At 34.0% G+C, this 22,150-nt stretch overlaps 1 pseudogene; it reads right to left on the reverse strand.

The window, feature by feature from the left end:
- The window catches only part of LOC149230867 (uncharacterized), a 127,682-nt pseudogene extending 110,652 nt beyond the window's left edge, over positions 1-17,030 (reverse strand).
- Between the last annotated feature and the right edge of the window lie 5,120 nt (positions 17,031-22,150).

The following is a 22,150-nucleotide window of genomic DNA, read 5'->3' on the forward strand; positions in this document are numbered from 1 at the left end:
ATTTCTTTTATTGTCCTATTTATTTACTTTTAATATAATAATGATTTTCATATATTTATGAGATTAATAAATTCATCATATTCATAGCAATAGTTGAGAAAGTTGTTTACATCATTTTTCATGTTGTTCAATTTACTCTCTTTTTTTAAAGTGCCTATTGTTCTTTTCTTTGCAATAGAGAATTAAGACGTAAACAACGAGTTATATGAACCAATCATTCAAAATCATTTTTATAACTAGTCCATGTTGATATTAATATTGTGGATTCATATTACATCATGAAATGCAAAAATGGAGGTTTTGAATATTGGCCATCACCATGGCCAATATTCATTTTTTGAATATTGGCCACGGCTTTTTCTATTGTATTGTGAAATGAGGCTTATATTTGTAGAATTTTTTATATCATTTGGTTCATGTAACACTAGATTGTTTTTTTTCATGTAACATTGTAACATTAAGTTTTTTAACATAAATACAAATGGGGTGTTATGTTTTATGTATATATCTATGTGTGTGTGTGTGTGTGTGCACGCGCGCGCGCTTATTTATTTGTGCATGTCTTTATTGATTTTTCTTTTGTTTTTTTGTCTTTCAAATGCAGATATGGACAATAATGATGTCATCTATTATTCTAGAACAGTGTGCAATATTGCTAGAGCTATAAGTTTTCTTTCCTATCTTCATAACAAGTTTGATAGAAAACATGGGTTCCATCCTGCTTTTAATGATGATCATATTCATGAGCTAAATGAAATGAAAACACATGTAAAATACTTGTTACATGTGCACCAGAGGGAGTCTGGGAGGTGAACAAGAAGGAATTGGTCGGAAAGCATTAAGTATCCTAATCATTATCCTGTTGATTTGAATTGGTGTTGCTTTTGTCATTGGTCTAGTTGTCTTTTGGAAGAGGTCACTCCGTAGATGAATTTTGATGGGGTGTTTCAAGTTCAATTTTGTAGTGGAATTATTTCATGGAAAGAAAACAAAAATATATGTTAAGACTCAAAGTTCTTTCTGTGGTCGCAATGTTGGTGAAATTGAAATTTTTTTCTCATTGTTGTTTTTATGTAGAAAATTGTATATCTCTGGTCTTAAAATGTCCTATTATGTTGTTCTTCTTTAAATCCAATGTGTGCAATCTAGATGTGTTTTTCGCATTTATGTTCCTTTGATCCAATGGCTATGTTACATTTTTTTTTTTTTCTCTTGCATTTGTGATGTTGTGGTCTTTTGTGTGGATCCCTTGACTTTGTTCACATCTTTCATAAATAAAAATATTGTTTACATTTATAATATTATTGTTGGGATTTCATATTCTAGGTGTTTGTATCAATATTCTTGAGATTTATACTATCAATACATTCATGTATTGATATCAATGTATTTATGGCTTAAAATTTATTTATTATTTATATTGTAGTGATATAAATGTGTTATTATTAATGTGATGATGATTTATCATGCTTTAATGCTTTATGGTTTGCAATGTGGTTCTTATATTGATTTTGGTTTACGTTTTTTATTATTGTTTTTTGCTATAACATTATTTATGTTTATAATATTGATGCCATGGATTTAGGGTTTAGGGTTGGTTTACTATTTCCTTGGGTTTATAATATTAAATGATTAGGTTTATTTTTTCTTTAAGTTTGTAATATTGATAATTCCTTCGGTTTATCATTTATTCCCTTGGTTTATTAATCCCCAACATTAAGGTTTAAATAATAGTCCTAAGGTTTAATATTAATCCCTTACGTTTTCAATGTTTATCCCTTCAATTTATTAACGTGTTTCTTTCATAATATTAACAATCCCTAGGGTTTATAATACTCATAGTCACGTGGGTTGATCAATCCATTGGGTTTAAAATATTAATTCCTATGCTTTATTAAAACCTTCTGCTTTTAATATTGATCCCTTGCCATTTTTTATCCCTTGGATTTCTAATAGTTTTCCCTTGGGTTTATTAATTCCTTAGGTTTATAATATCAAATGCTTGGTTTTCTTCATTCTTCAAGTTTTTAATGTTAATAATTCCTTTAGTTTATCATTTAATCCCTTGGTTTTATTAATCTCGTGACCTTAAAGGCTTAATTCCTTGGGTTTATTAATCATTTGTGTTTTAATATTAGCTCGTTGGGTTTATTGATTCCTTGGATATATCGATCCCTGGAATTTATTAATCATTTTTTTTATAATATTAACGCCTTGGGTTTGTAATATTTATAATCTCTTTGTTTTATAAAACAACAGTATTAAGGGTTAAATATTTGTCCGACTATTTATGATTATGTCAATATTGTTGAAAATAGCAACAAGAAATGCTAAAAATAACATTGCTATAAATAACAGTTCGGGTACCAGTGTTGGACATAGCAACAAGGAATGAAAAATGGAAGTGCTAAAAATAGCATTTCTATAAATAGCATTTCGGGATGGATTCCAATTTTAGTTAGTCCCTGAATTAAAATTGAGAAGTAAAATTCGAATTTGTTCTTAATAGTTGTTTGATTAATAATTAATTAATTCATCTTGAGTTAATTAGTTGGAGAAAATCAAACATGAAGTCTATGTGAAGACATGCAATAGTTTCTCCATTGATTGAGGAATTTATCCCTTAGTTAAGGAGATGAGGATGAGTTGTAATTAGTTAGCTCAGTTACCCAAGTTAAGTCCAGTTAGATTAGTTCTAACAATTTGTAGAATTAATTGTGAGTTCAGTTAGTTAATGCTTGCATGAATGTAACTGCTGCTCTCTAGATAACTGAATATTTTCTCATAAATAACCCATGCATGTCAGTTCAGTCAGAGACCCAGTTGAGATCAGAGGAAGGGACAATGTACTATCAGTTGGAGGATTTTTCCTATAAAGGAAACTCATCCATGCAAAAGGAATTATCTCCTTCAGGATTGCGCAATTACTATTGAGCCAAGTGAGCAGTGTGAGGAGGGAATTCACACAAGTGGAAGTACTGGACCCCAGGAAAAACTACGCAAGGCTTGGAGGGTAGAGGAGAAGGTTTATGAGAAGCCTTTGACTGTCTATGAGCAGTAGAGGGATTGTACTGAGAGCTGGATAGCTTCTGAGCTAAGGCTTTGTGTAATCCGAACTATATTTCCACTTGTATGATAATACAAAGATTGGGGTTTTAGGCTGAGGCTTTCCCCAGAGTATTCTTCTGTGTTTCATTGTGATTGAGTTTTCTTCTTTGTTATATGTGTTCGGTTTGATCTTGCTCAAAATCGATTAAGCTTCCGCAAGTTTGATTGTAGAAGTAGATTAAGTATTTTTCTTTAGTACATTGCATAATCAGTTTAATCTATGGTGAAATTTCTACATGGTATTAAAGCAAGGTTTTGTAGAAAAATTTCTACATGGTATCAGAGCAAAGGTGATCAAAGTGGAGAATAGTATACGAAAAAGAGAATTCGAAGTAAAAGTTAAAAAAATTGGGCCACGAGTTTTTAGAGCAGATCTGAAAATTTTTGTGCAAAATTTTCAAAAAAAAATAGCAGATCTGGATTCCTTGCAGAAGAAGACCCAAATTGAAAAAAACAATCAGCTGAATCAGAGTCCGGATGAGGGAGATATCGTTGATTTAAAATCAGCTCTTTTTCTAGAAAATTCTGTGACGACGGGAAAGATGAAATAGATTGATGTGCTAGCCAAGAACCTATATGCACTTGAGGTACAAGATGCATGCAAAGTCTTGAGGAGCAAGGAAAAGGTTAGATACTTGGTGGTTGAGAGGGAGAGTAAATCACTGCTCAACATGCAGCACCAGAAGAAGTCTCAGACAATTGTGGAGAAGCCACAATTGGTGAAGCAGCTTCAGGGGGTTGTGGAGTAGCCACAACTAGAGAAGCTGAATGGAGACTAAGTGGAGGCATCCACTCATACAGAGACCTCCAGTAGGGGAAATTTTGAGCCAAATGGGCAGAGGGATCACATGCATCCATACCTCCAGGTAGGAGGTGGGGCAATGTGGAGTGATAGTCATATGAAGGCTAAAATAGGACCACGATCCTTGAGGTACCCAACCTCTTTGATTAGACCTTGCTACGGGAGCCGCGACGAGGAGTAGTAGGATTGGCTGAGTGGGTAGAGACGGATGTGGATGGAGCAGCAGAAAGAGCTACAGTGTAGGAATCCCAAGACAATGCAGAGCTAGCAGGCTGCAACAATGCGAGAGGCACAAGAGTGTTGCACCAATGCAGGATGGCACAGAGAGGTGTGTAACGGTGCGAGATGCAGGGAATGTTGCAGTAGCGCAGAGGTTAGAGAGGGATCACTTTTCAGCGGCGAAGGGAGCTTCAGCATCAGAGGGTGTTTCTAGCCCAACAAAGAGGTCAGTTGGGAGATCAGTTACTTACTTCTCAGTAACTAAGCTGCAGTGTAGCAGTGGGCAACATGATGCAACATGATGAGAGGAGGTGCAGTGTAGATGTAGTGCTGGGAGATTGGACCAGCAATATTACGAATGCAGCAGGAGGAATCAGTGTGATTGATGCATTTAGAGATCAAATTGACAGAGGCTAGAGTAGTCAGATACTGAAGAGCACAGAGGTGCAGAGTTTTTAGTCGACAGAGGCAATAGCAGTCAGAGGCTTTGATGATAGAGGCATCATTAAGGTTCAGGTGGATATTTTTTGTTTTTGGAGTTGTTGGAGCAATAACACTTGAGAGAAGTGTTGCATGCAGAACATTACAAAGGTTCAGGATCAAGTTCGAGTTGAATGCCTTTCTTGTTGAGAGGGAGTGTTGAAAATAGAAACAAGAATTTATGCTAAAAATATCATTGCTATAAATAGCAGTTCAGGTGCCAGTGTTGGACATAGAAACAAGGAATGAAAAATGGAAGTGCTAAAAATAGCATTGCTATAAATAGCATTTTGGGATGGATTCCAATTTTAATTAGTCCCTGAACTAAAATTGAGAAGTAAAATTCAAATTTTTTCTTAACAGTTGTTTGATTAATAATTAATTAATTCATATTGAGTTAATTAGTTGGAGAGAATCAAACATGAAGTCTATGTGAAGACATGCAACAGTTTCTCCATTGATTGAGGAATTTATCCCTTAGTTAAGTTGATGAGGATGAGTTGTAAATTTTTAGCTCAGTTATCTGAGTTAAGTCCAGTTAGATTAGTTCTAACAGTTTGTAGAATTAATTGTGAGTTCAATTAGTTAATGTTTGCATGCATGTAACTGTTGTTCTCCAGATAACTGAATATTCTCTCGTAAATAACTCATGCATGTCAGTTCAGTCAGAGACCCAGTTGAGATCAGAGGAAGGGACAACGTATTATCAGTTGGAGGATTTTTCCTATAAAGGAAACTCATCCATGCAGAAGGAATTATCTCCTTCAGGATTGCACAGTTACTACTGAGCCAAATGAGCAGTGTGAGGTGGGAATTCACACAAGTGGAAGAACTGGACCCCAAGAAAAACTGCGCAAGGAAATAGGAGGCTTGGAGGGTAGAGGAGAAGGCTTGTGAGAAGACTTTGACTATCTATGAGTAGCAGAGGGATTGTACTGAGAGCTGGATAGCTTTGAAGCTAAGGTTTTGTGTAATCCAGACTATCTTTCCACTTGTATGATAGTACAGAGATTGGGTTTTAGGCTGAGGCTTCCCTAGGATTATTCTTCTGTGTTTCATGTGTATGCTTTCTCTTCATCAATTATATGTGCTCTATTGATCTTGCTCATATTCGATTAAGATTCCACAAAGTTTGTTGTAGAAGTAGATCTTGTATTTCGCTTTAGTATATTGCATAATCTGTTGATCTACAATGTGAAATTATACAAATATCACAATAGATTAATCTATTATGGAAATCAATGAGGGTCAACCATGTTTATTTTAGGGTTTATAATAGTCATGTTAGGGTTTATATGCGTTGGGTTTATAATTTTTATCCCTCAGGTTTATTATTCCATTTGGTTTATAATATCAATCCTTTCGGTTTATTGATCTAAGGGTTCATATTCCTAGGGTTTAATATTATCCAACAATAAAAAACCATGTTTGACCATGATCAACCATTATCCAACATCAATCGCTTGGGTTTATTATTCCCCATTCAACGATGGTTTATTATGATGTAAACCATGATCAACCATGGTCCAACATGGAATTGTGATAAGGATTATCTCAATATGAAAAACAATGATGGTCATTCATGTTTATTATAGTGTTTATAATATTTGTCTTAAGGTTTATATATATTGGGTTTATAATATTAGTCCCTTGGGTTTAATATTATTCCCTTGGGTTCATTATTCCTTTGGGTTTATAATATCAATCCCTTGGGTTCATTATTCCCTTAGGTTTACAATATCAATCATGGTCAACCATTATCAATCATATCCAACCATGGTCAACCATGGTTAAATTTCACATTGTGACAAGGATTGTCTAACCATGAAAATAAACCATGTTTATTTTAGTGTTTGTAATATGTATATTTGGCTTTACCAATGTTGGATTTATAATGTTAGTATCTTGGGTTTAATATTATTCCCTTGGGTTCATAATCCCTTGGGTTTATCATGGGGGCTTCACTCAATGAACTTGTGACATATCACATGCATCCGTGGCATATTAAACAATACCCTTAATTTCACTAAATATTGGAAAATATCTCTAAAAATCACAATATTTAACCCCCTACCAATACGAACCCAATACGCCTTCCCAATTTAAAAACCCCTACTTTCACTACATATTGTAGGTATCCATTTTTTTATTAACATTTTTTATACCCCTTAATATTTTTCATCAACTTTGGGTTCCATTTTTTATACCTACCATTATGAAAACCCTCTACCCCCCTATATATCCCCCAATATATTATGTCTTTTTTTCCTCAATAAATACCCCACAATATGAACCCACGTGATATGGTATTTCTCCCCCAGAGAAGCCCATGTGGGGTTTATTATTAGGTTGGGTTTATAATATCAATCATGGTGAGATTTATTAAAATCTTGTGTTTGTAATATCAATCTGTCACGCTTTTTTATCCCTTAGGTTTTTAATATTTATCCCTTAGGTTCACTAATTCATTTGTTTTTTAATATTAAACAATTGGATTTATTAGTTACTTTGGTTTATAGTATTAATAATCCATTTGGTTTATTAACCCTTGGGTTTAAACTATTAATTCTTAGGGTTTATTAATTCAACCATGTTTATTTTAGTATTTTTAATATTTATCTTAGGATTTGTATACCTTGGGTTTATATTATTAGTCCCTTTTGTTTAATATTATTCCCTTAGGTTCATAATCCCTTGGGGTTTTAGTATTAATTCCTTGGGTTTATTGTTCCTTTCTGTTTATAATATCAATCGCTTGGGTTTATTATTCTCGAGTCAAACATGGTTTATTATGATGTCGACCATGGTCGAACATGGAATTGCGCTAAGGATTGTCTCAATATGAAAATCAACGATGGTCGATCATGTTTATTTTAGTGTTTATAATATTTATCTTAGGGCTTATATACATTGGGTTTATAATATTAGTCCCTTGGGTTTAATATTATTCCCTTGGGTTCATAATCCCTTGGGGTTTTAATATTAATCTCTTCGTTTTATTATTCCTTTGGGCTTCTCCTATTAATCCCTTGGGTTTATTATTCCCTTAGGTTTATAATATCGATCATGGTAAACCATTGTCAATCATAGCCAACCATGGTCAACCATGGTTGAATATTACATTGTGACAAGGATTGTCTCACCATGAAAATAAATCATGTTTATTTTAGTCTTTGTAATATTTATATTTGGGTTTACGAATGTTGGGTTTATAATATTAGTCCCTTAGCTTTAATATTATTCCCTTAATCCCTTGGGTTTATAATATCAATCCCTTGGGTTTATTATTCCCTTAGGTTTATAATATCAATCATGGTCAACCATGGCCAACCACAGTTGAATGTCACATTGTGACAAGGATTGTCTCACCACGAAAATAAATCATGTTTATTTTAGTCTTTGTAATATTTATATTTGGTTTATGAATGTTGGGTTTATAATATTAATCCCTTGGGTTTAATATTATTCCTTCGGGTTCATAATCCCTTGGGGTTTTCGTATTAATCCCTTGGGTTTATTATTCATTTGGGTTTATAATATCAATCCCTTCGGTTTATTATTCCCTTAGGTTTATAATATCAATCATGGTCACCCATTGTTAATCATAGCCAACCATGGGCAACCATGTTTGGATGTCGAATTGTGACAAGGATTGTCTCACCATCAAAATAAACCATGTTTATTTTAGTGTTTGTAGTAGTTATATTTTGGTTTACCAATGTTGGGTTTATAATATTAGTCCCATGGGTTTAATATTATTCCCTTGGGTTCATAATCCCTTGGGGTTTTAGTATTAATCCCTTTATTATTCCTTTGGGTTTATAATATCAATCCCTTGGGTTTATTATTCTCTTAGGTTTATAATATCGATCATGGTCAACCATGAAAATAAAGCATGTTTATTTTAGTCTTTGTTATATTTATATTTGGGTTTACAAATGTTGGGTTTATAATATTAGTTCATTGGGTTTAATATTATTCCCTTGGGTTCATAATCCCTTGGGTTTATTATTCATTTGGGTTTATAATATCAATCCCTTAGCTTTATTATTCCCTTAGGTTTATAATATCAATCATGCTCAACCATGGTTGAATGTCACATTGTGACAAGGATTATCTCACCATGAAAATAAATCATGTTTATTTTTGTCTTTGTAATATTTATATTTGGGTTTACAAATGTTGGGTTTATAATATTAGTCCCTTGGGTTTAATATTATTCCCTTGGGTTCATAATCCCTTGGGGTTTTATTATTAATCCCTTGGGTTTATTATTCATTTGGGTTTCTAATATCAATCCATTGGACTTATTATTCCCTTAGGTTTATAATATCAATCATGGTCAACCATGTCCAACCATGGTTGAATGTCACATTGTGGCAAGGATTGTTTCACCATGAAAATAAATCATGTTTATTTTAGTCTTTGTAATATTTATATTTGGGTTTACGAATGTTGGGTTTATAATATTAGTCCCTTGGGTCTAATATTATTCCCTTTGGTTCATAATCCCTTGGGGTTTTAATATTAATCCCTTGGGTTTATTATTCATTTGGGTTTATAATATCAATCCCTTCGGTTTATTATTCCCTTAGGTTTATAATATCAATCATGGTCAACCATGGTTGAATGTCACATTGTGACAAGGATTGTCTCACCATGAAAATAAATCATGTTTATTTTAGTCTTTGTAATATTTATATTTGAGTTTACGAATGTTTGGTTTATAATATTAGTCTCTTGGGTTTAATATTATTCCCTTAGGTTCATAATCCCTTGGGGTTTTATTATTAGTCCCTTGGTATTATTATTCATTTGGGTTTATAATATCAATCCCTTTGATTTATTATGCTTAGGTTTCTATTGTACAAGCACAAAATCAGTAACATAAACGATCATAGACTTCCTAAGCTAGCTTTAAATTCTAGCCAAAACCACCTAAGGCTCAATCGAGGGTGGCATAAAGACACAAGGGCCTGGTTAAACTATTGGGAGATCAACGAAAATGATGCATTGCAAAACATAAATAACATTAAAGATATTGTTACTTCTAAGTTCAAAGAAAAAATGTGGTGTGAGAAAGACTTAGCGGCTAAAATAAAATTAAGTTATTATAAGAAGGTCATCAACCCCACCCTAGAAGATCAAAAGTATCTCTCTATTTTAACTAGCTCAAAGAAGAAAATTAATATAGCAAAGATTAGAACGAATTCTCATGAGCTCCATAGTGAAACAGGTCGTTGAGCAGTTCCTAAAACGCCATGGATGGAAAGGATCTGCCATCTATGTAAGAATAGGAACATCGAGGATGAAAACCACTTCCTCTTAAAGTGCCCCACGTATAACCACATTAGGTCTCAGTTTCACAATCTTTGTTACAATACTGACCTTCCTAGCCTTTTACAATGTCAAAATTATAGTGAGCTCGGGAGGCTTCTCTCCAAGCTTTTTGAGCATAGGAATAAAATCTTAAATCAAAATAGATAATTTGTTTCTTTAGGTCCGATAGACCATTATTTGGTCTCAGCGGACGTTAACCATCATCATCATCATCAATATCAATCATGGTCAACCATGGTTGAATGTCACATTGTGGCAAGGATTGTCTCACCATGAAAATAAATCATGTTCATTTTAGTCTTTGTAATATTTATATTTGGGTTTCCGAATGTTGAGTTTATAATATTAGTCCCTTGGGTTTAATATTATTCCCTTTGGTTCATAATCCCTTGGGGTTTTAGTATTAATCCCTTGGGTTTATTATTCATTTGGGTTTATAATATCAATCCCTTCGGTTTATTATTCCCTTAGGTTTATAATATCAATCATGGTCAACCATTTTCCATCATAGCCAACCATGGTCAACCATGTTTGAATGTCACATTGTGACAAGGATTGTCTCACCATCAAAATAAACCATATTTATTTTAGTGTTTGTATTATTTATATTTGGGTTTAACAATGTTGGATTTATAATATTAGTCCCATGGGTTTAATATTATTCCCTTGGGTTCATAATCGCTTGGGGTTTTAGTATTAATCCCTAGTTTTATTATTCCTTTGGGTTTATAATATCACTCCCTTGGGTTTATTATTCCTTAGGTTTATAATATCAATCATGGTCAACCATTGTCAATGATAGCCAACCATGGTCAACCATGGTTGAATGTCACATTGTGACAAGGATTGTCTCACCATGAAAATAAATCATGTTTATTTTAGTCTTTGTAATATTTATATTTGGGTTTACTAATGTTGGGTTTATAATATTAGTCACTTGGGTTTAATATTATTCCCTTGGGTTCATAATCCCTTGGGGTTTTAATATTAATCCCTTGGGTGCATTATTCATTTTGGTTTATAATATCAATCCCTTGGGTTTATTATTCCCTTAGGTTTATAATGTCAATCATGGTCAACGATTGTCAATCATAGCCAACCATGTTTGCATATCACATTGTGACAGGGATTGTCTCACCATAAAAATAAACCATGTTTATGTTAGTGTTTGTAATATTTATATTTGGGTTTACCAATTTTGGGTTTATAATATTAGTCCCATGGTTGAATGTCGCATTTTGACAAAGATTGTCTCACCATGAAAATAAACCATGGTTATTTTAGTGTTTGTAATATTTATATTTGGGTTTACCAATGTTGGGTTTCTAATATTAGTCCCTTGGGTTTAATATTATTCCCTTGGGTTTATGTTTCCCTTGGGTTCATAATATCAATCCCTTGAGTTTATTATTAACTTGGTTTATAATATCAATCATGGTCAACCATAACCAACCATGGTCAACTGTGGTCAGTCATGGTCCGATCTCACATTATGAAACAAATTGTGTCCACTTAGCTTTTATATACCTTGGATTTTTAATATTAGCCCCTTGAATTTAATATTATTCGCTTAAATTCATAATCCCTTGGGGTTTTAGTATTAATCCCTTCGGTTTATTGTTCCTTTGGGTTTATAATATCAATCTCTTGGGTTTATTATTCTGCAGTCATCCATGGTTTATTATGAAGTCAACCATAGTCAACCATGGTCCAACATGGAATTGTGATAAGGATTGTCTCAATATGAAAATCAATGATAGTCTATCATGTTTATTTTAGTGTTTATAATATTTATCTTAGGGTTTATATACGTTGGGTTTATAATATTAGTCCCTTGGGTTTAATATTATTCCCTAGGGTTCATAATCTCTTGGGGTTTTAGTATTAACCCCACGAGTTTATTATTCCTTTGGGTTTATAATATCAATTGCTTCGGTTTATTATTCCCTTAGGTTTGTAATATCGATCATGGTCAACCATTGACAATCATAGCCAACCATGGTTAGCATAGTTGAATGTCACGTTGTGACAAGGATTGTCTCACCATGAAAATAAACCACGTTTATCTTAGTCTTTCTAATATTTATATTAGGGTTTACTAATGTTTGGTTTATAATATTAGTCCCTTGGGTTTAATATTATTCCCTTGGGTTCATAATCCCTTGGGGTTTTAGTATTAATCCTTTGGATTTATTATTAACTTGGGTTTATAATATCAATCATGGTGAGCTTTATTAATCTCGTGTTTGTAATATCAATCCCTTTCACTTCTTGATCCCTTCGGTTTTTAATATTTATCCCTTGGGTTCACTAATTCCTTGGGTTTATAATATTAAACGGTTGGGTTTATTAGTTCCTTGGGTTTATAATATTAGTCCCTTTTGTTTAATATTATTCCCTTGGGTTCATAATCCCGAGGGTAATAAGGATTAATACTAAAATACCAAGGGATTATGAACTCGAGGGAATAATATAAAACAAAAGGGACCAATATTATAAAGCAAATGTATACAAACCCTAAGTTAAATATTAAAAATACTAAAATAAACATGGTTGAATTAATAAAGCCTAAGATTTATAATATAATAATAATTATTATTATTAATAATTAATATTACTAATATAATATGTGTTTATATTATTATAATAATATTAATAAAATAATCATAAATAGTTGGTTTTTAAAAAACTACACATAATAATTTCCTTATCACAATTCTAATTCTAATTATTATTGGATCACGGTTGTTATTATAAGTTAATATTATTATTATAATAGTAATTAAATATAATTGTGATCATTATTATTATTATTATTTTATATTATTGTTATAATAATCATAATATATTATAACAATAATAATAAAATAATATAATCATTATTATTATTGTTACAAATATAATAGTTATTATATTATTATTATAATAATATAATAATAATTATATTTTATATTATTATAATAATATAATGATAATATAATATTATTATCAGATATTATTGTTATTAATTATTATTATTATGATTAATATTACTATTATTATTATAATATAATATTATTATTATTATTATATTAATATAATAATAATTATATTTTTATATTATTATAATAATATAATAGTATTCTAATATTCTAATGAGTTTATAATATTAATATATAATAATCATATAATATTATATATAAATAATATGGTTGTTATTATTTATATAGTTATTAATAATTAGAAATAGTTGGTGTTTAAAAAAATACCCATAATAATTATTAATGTAGTTGATATAAGCTTATCAGCGTATATCAACCATATTGGAAAATGTGGTTGTATATATGTTTCATATATGCCTATTGGCGTATATCAACCATATTGGGAAATGTAGTTGTGCTAGTAATAATAATAATTACGTTTTGTATTGTGTTATGAATTGAATACAGTACTCTACCGTAGCTGCAACGGCTGTGACTTCATGCAATTCAGTGTAATCTGTTTTAGTGTATGCACACAGATTTCGAAGAATTCTTGTTGCATGGTTCCCCTGAATCTCATCTTCCATCACAGAGATTAGTTTTTTTATTATATTCGAATCAGATTGGCTTTGATCCTGCAAGATAAGGTTGATCATTCGTTGGCAGTTGTGTTTACTTTCGAGAGAGAGAAGAGCAAGGGATCCTCCTGCCTTGATAACCAAATTTGTCATCTTCGCAACATAGTGGCCGCCAGTAACACTCCTCTTCATGAAAAACATGGAGAAGAAATCACGCAAAACTCCTCTAGTACTCTCGATGCTCTCTCAACCCTCTCGTCCCTCATCGTCCAGTGAAAGACTGGTCAGCGCATCGATAGCCAAGATTTGCAAACCATTCATCGATATTTCTCTATATTTGAGAATGTCTCTAAGATTGCTTATGGAAAAGACTATCTCAGAGATCTCCTTCCTTAAAATATTCCCTATGAAGCCTGTACTGCTTTCCAACATTCTTACGAGGTGCACAACGAGCTTGACAGTCTTAATTTCTGATTTGGGGGTGTTGGGACTTATCTCTGCAAGTCATACAATCTTTGGAAGAACTTCTTTGCTGCTTCCGATTTTAATGTAGTTGGCATGGTCTTTAGCCAATCTTTTTAGTATTCGGAGCCCCAGCAAACTGAAAAATGAGTATTTGTATTCACTCGTGCAGGGATCCCCGTAGTGCCTCTGTCGTACTGTTGTAGCTTGTACACTGGCGTGTTTCCATTCCTTCTACCCACAATTTGAAAGGTGAAACCCGTTTACAATTTTCGTCTGGTCCTAGTGAAGGAGCCATTACTACATCCAGTCAAACACTCGTTTCTGCGCCCTCGGCGCTACTTTCTCCAACTCGTGTTTGCATTGGACACCATTAGCTGTCGGATCTGCATTCAGCCTCTGGAAAATCTTTGTATGAGAGAACAACTATCCTACTATTCAAATTTTATCGCTTTGATATATTAGTGCCTTCTCGACATATGCTTTATTGTTTTTTTATTTCCATGGGCATATACTTGACTGTTACGACACTCTTTTCATCAAAGACGTACAGACTCAGAGAAGGCACGCTATGCGGTGTGATTGGTTTCTTATGGCTTCCCTGTTACACTCTTGTGCCAGACATGGTGAGGAGTTGAGAAAAATATTGAATTCGAAAAGTTAAAAAAAAAAAAGAATAAAGCCTGAGAGGCTAAAACTTACTTTCGTTTAAAAAAAATTCAAGATGTACAAAATGTGAAAGCAGACAACTAGGTAGACCAATAATGGTGGAGTTAGCTTTTGGAATATGTTCGTGTTATTAATTTACATATAACACAATTTTATTTTAATAATATATTTTAATTTTATTTATTCAATTTTTATGGACAAATCACATTACAACTAATTTGTCTTGAGGATGAATTATATTAGATAGTTACAAATGTGGATGTGATATCCCCAGCCAATGTAAATATTTAATTTACTGAAATTAAACAAATTGATTATTATTTTAAGTTATAAAACTATTTTTGAATTAAATTATGTAGAAATGAAATAACAGTTACATGTAAATATTGTTTTCACATGTTAGAGTAGTTAGGCTAACAGTTATCTGTCCCTAACTAATTTCTTGAAGATTTATTCAAGAAAGATCAAGAGGATAGGGGTATCTAAGATTAGGAGAAAAAAGAAAAAGAAAGCAAGAGAAAAGAAAAGAATAAATCTTGCACTGAGATATCAAGAAAATTTCTCTAGCTAAGTCTGGTTTGGACCAGATAGCTGAAAAAGTGAGACAGTGGTTTCTCAAAAAAGAAAGATAGTTCATGTACCTAGGAATAGCATGGGGGGAGACTAGCTGGTACGACAGTCTCAAGGTTGGGAGGAAAAGTAGCAAGCAAATCAAGTTCTGGTTACATACTAAAACTAGAATTTAGCGCAACCCAGATAAGTGAAATCTCATATTATATAGGTATAGGTTTGATATATGACAATGCCTGATTGTTTGCTAACAGTTGTTCTAGAAATAGAATGGGTAAATTTTGCGTATTTATGTGTAGAACAGTCCTTATGAAATTTTATGTACTTAAGTTAAAAAGAAGAATGAAACATGGTTTGGGTAGGGAATAGAAGAATTACTCAGACCATTAAAGTCCTTAGGTCTTACAGAAGTTTAGATATGTTGACAATTTGTCAACAGAACAAAACCGGAAAACTGGATATGCCGAGAATTTCCGCAAATTATGAAGGAACTAGTATGCCCTCAAATCCTATAACATAAAGGAAAAAACCCTGATTTCGAAAGGAACAAAAAAAGAATATTATGATCGAAACATCTCACTGACACTCGAACCAAGTCAAGGAAGGAACTTTAGGAACTTGGACTTTCTGAAATAACAATATTATATACAGCAAACAGAACAAAATGAAGTAAAATTTATTACCTGCAAGAGGTAAATATAACCTTTATTATCTCATGCATTGACTAGACTCATAAATTTGCGGCAATGAAAGTTAAAATGGTAGATTTATCATCACAATTATAGCTTCGAACTTAAAAGTATAGATTCAAATTTAATAACTGGAAAATAGATGAACTGTATTTCTACCAACCATACATTACACAAAAGAGGTAAATGGAGTAAATACATTAAGATGTCAAAAGAGAACTGTAATGTCGGCCGCATAAGATGAAATAGGAGTCCTTGTAACAGAGTCAAAAACCAATATTAAACCATTAATCAGGGAGTCGGGAAATAGAGCTAGACCAAGGTTTTGGCCACAAATAAGAGTTAATACAAAACTTAATTACAAACTCAAGTCACCCTTCAAACCATCAAACTCTTAACATTAGAGAAGTTCTAGCTATGAAAATATACAGAGACAGATGTCCGTAGGCAAAATTAATAGTTCGGTTACACAGGATTCATTCCTTAGAACCTAAAACCCCAAATTAAAAACCCTTAAAAATCTTAGTGGGCTAACTCAAATACCCGATAGATGGGTTCGAACAACCGTCGCCACACCTAGCTAGCTGAATAGGGATTTTTAGCTCTGGCACCTCGCCCAAAATGCAATCAATGGTGAAACCTTCCATATCTCCTAGGCATAGCAACACAAGATTAATCACTGTGCTTGTAAACAAAGAAGGGTAAACATACGAATAGAATAAATTGAATATATTAAGATTATTACCTGGAATGAAGCTACAAGTGGAAACCCTCCTCGCAGCAGGGAGTCGATCCAGAACTCGGATGCACCTGTCAAAGGTAACCATTGTCGTTTTATAAAGTACATCATGACAAGGGTGAACCGAAATGGAAGCAAATGCCCTCAAACAAAGAAGGATATATCTGAAGCTACCTGTGCATAGGAGAACCACTCTATAGAGCGTGAAATGTCTAACCTTGAAAGGAAGAATTGTGAAGGCGACGGCACAACACCAGAGGCATATAACCCCGAGACTCTCCACCACTGTCCAATCTGCCTCAACGTGTAGACTGTCGATGAGGAGTTGCTTTCGAGGTCAATGGCACAACTGTACAACAGTCAAAGACTCTAGAAGAGTAATACCACCATACCTAGGGCCAACATATTAGCCATAGAGTTAATGCAGTCTTAAATAATGACAGATGGCATATTAATGCCTGGTTTAGTGATTGATGGAATTTAAATATCATAACTTAAGTTACAATTTGGATATCCGTCAATATAACTAGACATGGTCTGAATGTTTGTAAACAGAACCTTGTGACTTAGTTGGAGACTTAGTTGGAAACGTCACCCAAAGTCTGATCATGGTAAATATTATGTTTGCCAAGATTTTATATATACACGACTTGATTGGATAGTACACCATGGTTCATACCATATTAAATGTAAAAATTATAGCTTTGGTAAGATTTACAGTACCATATTAAATATTATGAAATGTAAAAAAATATAGCATTGGTAGCTTTGCAGTACTAATGTAAATATATACTTTATTGGTGTAAAAACTCACTTTATTATTAAAAAAAATATTATGAATATCTTTGACATGTGGGTGTGTGACATGTGGTATCAGAGCACTTAGGTTGCAAAACTGAGACCTCTGGAATATAAGTGAATAACAACATTTGTGATGTGCACAGAGGAAGAAGGGAAAGCAGATAGCATGAGGAGGACTAGAATTCCACCACAAAGACCTGTAATGGGAACAAGGCCAGCATCATTTCAAGAAGCCAATCCTGAGGTATGGGTACAGTTGGGAGAAGAGTCGCACAATATCAATACTACTATCATGGAAACTGTACAAGAATTGAAAGATGAGATGGCCCGATTATGGGCAGATAATGAAAGGTTGATGCAGGAGCAGGAGAAGATTATGAAGAGTCTGTCTGATAGACAGAATCATCAGCCACTAATCCCCAACCCCGAGCATGGGAATATGACTGGTGAGAAATAATTTCGAACTGAGAATGTGGAAACAGAAGGTGGTGAAGAGAATCATGAAGAAGAATCGGATAATGTGTCGGAACACAAGACACAGAAAAGACAGAAAATGGAGCTTCAAGGGGAATTTCAGAAAATAAAACCTCCCCTCTTTGATGGTGAACAGGAAGAGGCAGCGGAAGCCTGGCTCATCAACATGAACAAGTATTTCCATTTATACGAATACGACCATAATTTAAAGGCTTGTTTGGCCATCTTCCAGCTGCAAGGGAAAGCCAACCTATGGTGGGAAGAAGTAAAAACAGTACGTAGAGTAAATGAACAAAGCATAACCTGGGAAAATTTTCAAAGGTATTTTAAAGAAAAATATCTAACTAAAAGATTTTATGACGAAAAGGCAAAGGAGTTTCATGACCTTCAACTGGGTTAGTTGTCCATGGATGAGTTCATAGCAAAATTCACATCTTTACTTCGGTATGTTCCTTACATACGTGAAGAAAATGAAAAAGTACAGCAGTTTATTAGCAGTCTGCCACAGTTCATGAAAGAACGTCTTGAGTTTGATAACCCAAAAAACATGGACGAAGTTATACAGAAAGAACGGATATGCTACCAGTAAAACAAACAAAAGGGAGATGTGGGAAAATACAAGCTGACAAAAAGGGGATTAAATTTACTTCCAATCACAAAGGAAAATAAGGGCACAGTCAACAAAGGACCCTATAAAGGTCAAACTAGCCAGAATATGAACAGAAATCATCCCAGATTTAAGCTCCCAAGTGAAACCAAAGTGAATGAGCATTCAGGCAGAACTAAAGTAGAATTAACAACCATACCTCCTGTACAGTGTTGGGGATGTGGAGGGCCGCATTATGTCAAAAACTTCCCACACTGCAAGGGAACTGATCAGATTTCACAGATTCAAGAAGCATCTACTGTGGGAGAAGTGGCAAGAAGTATTCCTAAGATTAATGTTTCCCTTGAAGACCATCAGGCGGAATATCAACCAACCATGGTTGAATTCGAAGGTAAAATCTTTGACCAAACCATATCCATTTTAATTGATCCAAGAGCTACTTTAAGTTATTTTAGCCCCAAGATAGTGGAACAATGTTGTTTGCAAGCTGTTAAGTTTAAAAATCCTTGGTTAGTACAACTAGCCATGGGAGCAAAAAGAAGGGTGTTGGCCAAGGTCAGCAATTGTCCCTTAATGTTAGTAGGTCAGTCTATTATAGTAGACCTGAATGTGTTACCCCTGGGATCGTACAATATCCTTATAGGTATGGACTGGTTGGAAAAACATTGGTCCCTCATTAACTGTAAAACCAAAACCATTAATTACATGGATGAGAAAGGAGAAAGGAAGGAAGTTCAAGGCATCCTAAAACCTCTGAAATTAAGGCCTGTAACAACCTCCCAATTAGAAAAATGTATCAAAAAAGGCTACCAGGTTTATGCAATACAAGTAGGGTATGCTAATTCTAAGGATAAAACTGTTTCTTTAGAAAATATACCAGTGGTGTAGAATTTTCCAGATGTATTTCCTAAAGAAATTTTGGGACTACCGCTAAAAAGGGACATAGATTTCACCATTGAGTTGATTCCGGGAGCTGCCCCAGTCTCCCGAGCCCCTTACTGAATGAGCATACTAGAGTTAATAGAATTAAAAATGCAGTTACAAGAGCTGCTTGATAAAAAATACATCCGTCCAAGTGTATCACCTTGGGGAGCTCCGGTGCTTTTTGTTAAGAAGAAGGATGGAACCTTGCGGTTGTGCATGGATTACCGTCAGTTAAATAAACTGACTATTAAGAATAAATACCCCCTACCCCGTATAGATGAGTTATTTGATCAGGTGAAGGGTGCGACTGTATTTTCAAAAATCGACCTCCGCTCAGGTTACCATCAGATTAGGATAAAGGAAGAAGATATAGCAAAAACTTCTTTTAGAACTCATTATGGACATTATGAGTTTGTTGTGCTACCCTTTGGGCTGACTAATGCTCCTGCGACCTTCATGTGCCTCATGAACAGTATATTTCATCAGTATTTGGATAAATTTGTGTTAATTTTTATCGATGATATACTGATTTACTCTCGGAACATAGAAGAACATAAGGAGCATCTCCATATTGTTCTGCAAGTTTTAAGAGAACATCAACTATACGCTAAGTACAGTAAATGTGATTTCTTTAAAGAACAAATCTAGTACTTAGGACATGTCATTACCAAGGATGGAATTGCGGTGGACCCAGAGAAAATAAAGACTATCATGGAGTGGTCAATACCAAAAGATGTGGCTGATATAAGATCATTCATGGGTCTAGCTGGATATTATAGGCGATTTGTTGAAGGTTTTTCTAGGGTGGCATACCCCATTACCTCTCTGCAAAAGAAAGGGAAAACCTTTAGGTGGACCACGGATTGTCAAAGAAGTTTTGATCAACTCAAACATCTACTTACCACCGCACCCATTTTGAGCATTGTTGATCCCAATAAATATTATGTGGTTTGTACAGATGCCAGCAAGGAAGGTGTAGGTGGTGTATTAATGCAAGAAGGAAAAGTTGTTGCCTATGAGTCTAGGAAGCTTAAGGAGTACGAGAAAAAATATTCAGCTTATGACTTAGAGCTGACAGTAATCATCCATGCCTTGAAGATGTGGTGACATTACTTGATGGGTAAGAAATTTATGTTAATGATTGATCATCATAGTCTAACAAACTATTTCAAATAGCCCACCTTGAATGCTAGGCAAGCTCGTTGGGTTGACTTCCTAAGTGAATTTGATTTTGAAATCAAGCACTTGAAAGGAAAGGAGAACTGAGTCACGGATGCCTTAAGTCGAAAGGTAAACTGTTTATATGAGGTCTCTTTCAGTGAGTCACAAACTACTTTTTATGAACAAATTAGAGAAACAACAATGCAGGATTCAAAATATAAACATTTATGGCAGCAAGCTAAAATTTTGAACAACCATGAACAACAACTGGGATATGAGGTAAATTCAGAAGATTTTCTGATTTATAGGAAAAGAGTATATGTGCCTAATCAGAAAAATCTTAAAAATTTAATCTTAGATGAATATCATAAGATTCTGTATGCAAGCCACCTCAGGTACTAGAAGCTGATTACTGCTCTTAGAAAGGAATTTTTCTGGCCTGGTATGAAGGAGGAGGTAGAAGAATATTTAGCTTGTTGTTTGGAATGCCAACAAGTGAAAGGGAGCACCGTCACCCAGCGGGATTACTCCACCCATTTCCTATTCCAGAATGGAAATGGGAGACCATATCCATCGACTTTATTATGGGATTGCCCAAGTCTAAAAAGCAAAATGACTCAATAATGGTGGTAGTGGACAAGTTGAACAAATATTCTCATTTCATATCGGTACAGTCAACCTATAGGGCGGTGAAAATTGCTAATATTTTTAGATTACATGGAATACCCAAGATTATCATTTCCGACCATGATGTGAAATTTACCTCAGCTTTCTGGAAGGCTTTATTTGAAGGTCTAGGCACACAACTGCACTTCAGCACTGCTTATCACCCTCAGATGGATGGACAGACTAAGCGAGTAAATCAAGTAGTAGAAGACATGTTGTGGACTTATGTAATGCAACAGCCATCTAAATGGGAGGACTACCTACACTTGGTAGAGTTTGCTTATAACAACGGGTACCATACATCTTTACAGATGAGTCCATTTGAAGTATTATACAGACGTAAGTGCAGGACACCCTTGAGTTGGGGTGGTCCAGAGGATAGATTGATGCTAGGACTAGATATGTTAAAAGAAATGGAGGAAATGGTTAAAAAGGTACGTTCCAATTTAAAAGCCACTCAGGACCAGCAAAAGAATTTTGCTGATCGGAAGAGAATTTTTTGGGAATTTCAAGTGGGAGATCATGTTTATGTTCATGTACGAGCCAATAAAAGTACATTGCAATGGACCAGATGTGCTAAATTAGCACCTCGATTCTTCAGTTTCCAAACTTTGGCTCGAATAGGGCCAGTGGCTTACCATCTTGCCTCGTGTGCATAATGTCTTTCACATTTCTGTACTTAAGAAATACATATATGATCCTAAACATATAATCAATTGGCAAGACATTCAGGTAAATTAAAAAAATTACATAAGAATTAGGACTTATTATAACAGGCTGATTAATAATGAAAGGACTGAATTAATTTTGTCTTTCTCTGTATAGGTCAAACTGGAAGGCGAGTTCTTGGTCGATCCCCTGGGTATACTCGATCGGAGAGAAGTAATGCTACGAAAACGAG

Source organism: Pinus tabuliformis, chromosome J (assembly GCF_031772625.1).
Source record: "Pinus tabuliformis cultivar Carrire ecotype Pingquan chromosome J, CPIR1, whole genome shotgun sequence".
NCBI lineage: Eukaryota > Viridiplantae > Streptophyta > Pinopsida > Pinales > Pinaceae > Pinus > Pinus tabuliformis.